This window comes from Triticum dicoccoides, chromosome 5A, assembly GCF_002162155.2.
Source record: "Triticum dicoccoides isolate Atlit2015 ecotype Zavitan chromosome 5A, WEW_v2.0, whole genome shotgun sequence".
NCBI lineage: Eukaryota > Viridiplantae > Streptophyta > Magnoliopsida > Poales > Poaceae > Triticum > Triticum dicoccoides.
This window is the reverse complement of record NC_041388.1, coordinates 236,391,183-236,395,002: the sequence shown is the minus strand read 5'-3', so window position 1 is coordinate 236,395,002 and position 3,820 is coordinate 236,391,183.

Below are 3,820 nucleotides of genomic sequence, written 5' to 3'. Positions count from 1 at the left end.
CAAAACTTTTTATTTTCCTTGGCAAGGATTTTTTTTACTTTGTATCTTCTTCAACTCTGGTGTTTGAATTATGAAAACTTCCTTCTGATTATTCCCTTCTCAAATAAATTCTTGGGATTTATTTATTTCTTCAAAAAGAAACCCTAGGAGTTTTGGGACTTCTCTCATTTTGAAACCACCGATGGTTTTACCATGCCTCATGTGATAAAACCTCCCAAAACCCCTCCCTCCATTTTGGGGCAATTAAAACTTTATGTTCCAACAAGTCCAAACCATTTTTTGGATTTTATTTCATTTATTTTATCTCCCAAATCAATTCTGTCATTTATTTTGAGCCTAGGTGATTTTCAAAGCAAGTACCTAATTGCCGTTGAGTTTTGATCTCAAAACAACTCCTCTGGATAGTCCTTAGCACCCACAACCTAGAACCATCAAGATCCACTCTTCTTCTTTTCGAATTTTTCAAATTTCAGCCTCTGCAAGTTTGGACTAGATTTGTCGAATTTGATGAAATTCATATCTTCTCTTCTCCAAAAATTCCACCAAAATTCAGGCAGCCCCCAGATGCACTGAGAGGCCACCCCACAAAAATTCAGCTCAAGGAGAGCCTCCCACATAACAAAACCATTCTGTCGAACACCTGGCCAGCACGGTTACTATGCACTTTCAGAAAAATTCAGAGTTTCAGAAGATTTCAGTGTCGTTTCTTCGTCAGTGTTTGGTCACCTGTCAACTGTGCGCCTGGCACGTTGTGCACGGCCCCTCCTCCCTGCCCAGAGCGCCGCACACGCACTTGGCTGGTTCCAGGCGTCGGTGGCGGCGAGCATCGCCGGAGTTGGCGGCTTCTGCGGTGGCAGCACCACCCGTGGCGGCCAACAGAATACAGCGCCAGCTTGCAACGCCGTTCGGCGCCGCCCAACACACCCCTGCCCTCCGCTTGGCCTCATGCACGCCAGCACACCCCGCTGCACCGTCGCCGTGGCCTGGCACGCACAGGGCGTGCTCTCTGCCGCCGACGTGCCGCACGGCAGTTCCGTTGGGGACAGGCCGTAACCGCCCCTGCCTTGCGGAGTTAGGCACCAGGATGGAGTAAGTGCTCGGTCTAGACGTTGCTCAAGCCCTAAACCAACCGTCCAGCCACTGCGCCGCCGTAATCACTCGCCGGACTTATCCCGTTCACAGCAACCGCCTCGGGCCGGCTATAAATAGCGCCCTCGAGCTCGCTCTTGACCCCGCACATCTCCACCACCTCACCAGACCCCGCTCAGCCATTGGAAGAGCCTCGAGGGGTCCTTCTTCCCCAACTCCGGCCGCCCCGATCCGCCTCGGCCTCCAACTTGATCCACTCCGGTGAGGCCATCCCCGGCGCCCAAACCTCGTTAGTAGCCTTCTCGAGCACCCAGTGATCTAACCCAAGCTTCAATTTGACCTCCGCAGCCCTCCTCGACGAGATCCAACTCCACCCGAGCCGCCGTCCGCCGGAGCAAGGACCGCCGTCGACGTGGTGCTCGCCTATAACCACCACCACCACCCACCGACGCGGAAGAACACACTGAGCACGTAGGTACCCTCCGATCCTCCTAACTCGTCGTGGATCGCCGTCGGCGACCACCACAGCTCTCTGGCGCCGACGCGCTCTGTTCCTCCCCCCGTTTGAAATTTCAAACCTGACGGGTGGGACCCCCTCGTCAGTCTCTCTTTTCTTTTAAACGAAACGTTTTCTGAAGCCGCCTTCTGCCAAAGTACGTCTCCCCTCTGGGCCGACGTATTCTCAAACGAAGCGTTTTCTGTTTTTATAGGTTGGCCCCTGTAAACTTTCTGTTTCATCACAGATGAGTCCCTAGACTAAAACCTTTATAAATTTTAAACAGAAAATGATCTTTGATCTTTTCTGCCCTCTTTAAATTTTTGTCTAGTTTTTTATCAGATTTATTTGAAAAAAATTTGGAATATTTTTTTTGTGCACCTCACGGTATTTACGTTAGCGTGTATGTTTCTTTACACCGTAGATACCGAAGGAGGTGATGGAACCACGAACTTCACCGAGCTAGGCTCCGACTACTCTGAACCAGGCAAGCATGTTTGAACTTTTGATATGATGAGTGTCATTGGCATGTTTGCATTAAGTAGTTTCATGACATGTTTATGAGCATTTCGATGAATGTCATATTACATGCAAAGTTGAGGCAAGTGAGTTTCGAAAATCCATAAGTTGTTGGATGTGAGTTTGCATGGCCATGTGTTGGCATGAGAATGGGTAAGATGGCAGTGTTGTAGCATGCCAGTCTTATGCCAGACTATTTGACTCCAGTGTCAACATGAATCAGTCCAGTTCCCATCCATTTTCCCTTCCTGTACTACCACATGTTTTCCGCAAGGGATATGGATTAGTAAGTTGCAAACCGCTTTCCTGGTACACACCAAATCGAGAGGCCGTGATGATGGTTCCATGGCCCTGGATTAAAGCCAGTCATCCGGTCAGGGAGCATGGGTGTTTCCGGTTGGGACCGAGAGGGGGGCACCCCTTAGAGCGCGCGTATATAAATTTAATCCCATGCTATTCGAGATTGTGATCTCCCCATCTCAAAGTTTTTCTTGAACGCGGTCTAGGGTGATTCCTGGCATCGTGAGGTGGGATGGGTGTGTACTGGTTAGATGTGTTTCTTCCGAAATACCGTAAACGGAACTAGTCCTTCGTGACTACGGAAATCCGTTGAGTGTGGGAAATTTAGTACAAACTCTGCAGAGTCAAAAAATCCTTGAATCATCTTATCCATGTCCAAGTACTGTGTTCAACTTATCTTGTCCAGTGTCAGTCTCAGTGACAGAAACTCCGGTGAACCACATGAGTGTTAAGTCCGGTTAAATGCTTATTCCTGTGGATGGACTAACCCGTTTATTATTATGTGTTGAATATTTCCTATGAGTATTATATCGTTGTGAGCTTAACAACTATGAATAATGAAATTTAAGCCCTTTCTGCGATGTCGCATAGACGTCCGACTGTGGCACAATTGTCCTTTACTTTTGATATAAGCCCTTTCTATGATGTTGCTCAGACGTCCGACTGTGGCACGCTTGTTATTTACTTTTCAGTATAAGCCCTTTCTATGATGTCGCTCAGACGTCCGACTGTGGCATTCTTGTTATTTACTTTTCAGTATAAGCCCTTTCTGTGATGTCGCTCAGACGTCTGACTGTGGCATGCCTGTTATTTACTTTTCATTATAAGCCCTTTCTGTGATGTCGCTCAGACGTCCGACTGTGGCATGCTTGTTATTTACCTGCGATATAAGCCCTTTCTGCGATGTCGCTCCGACGTCCGACTGTGGCACGCATGTCATTTTCTTCTCAATATAAGCCCTTTTCGTGGTGTCGCTTAGACGCCCGACTGCGGCATGATTATTTATTTGTTCACCCTTCGAGGCGTCGCTCCAGACACCCGTTCGGCTTTTCAATTAATTTGTTGGGATTTCGGGAAGACTACCGCCCGACTCCTTTTTTTACTTACCATGTTGTTCCAATAATTATTAATTTGAATGTGCAACACCAATTACTAATGACGCATTCATGCATGCATTTGTTATATCTTATGTCCGAACTGTCTTGCGAGTACTTTCAAAGTACTCACCTGGCTTGTTGATTTGGCCAGATGTTGACGAAGGCGATCTCATGGATGAAGAGTTCGATAGCGAGTCCGACGCCTAGAGGAGTCCCAGTCAGTCTCGAGTGATCCTGGATTTGGTTACTGTATTATATCCGCTTCCGCTACCCGAATAAATTCATCGAGCCTCACCTCGACGCTCGATGAGCTGCCAGT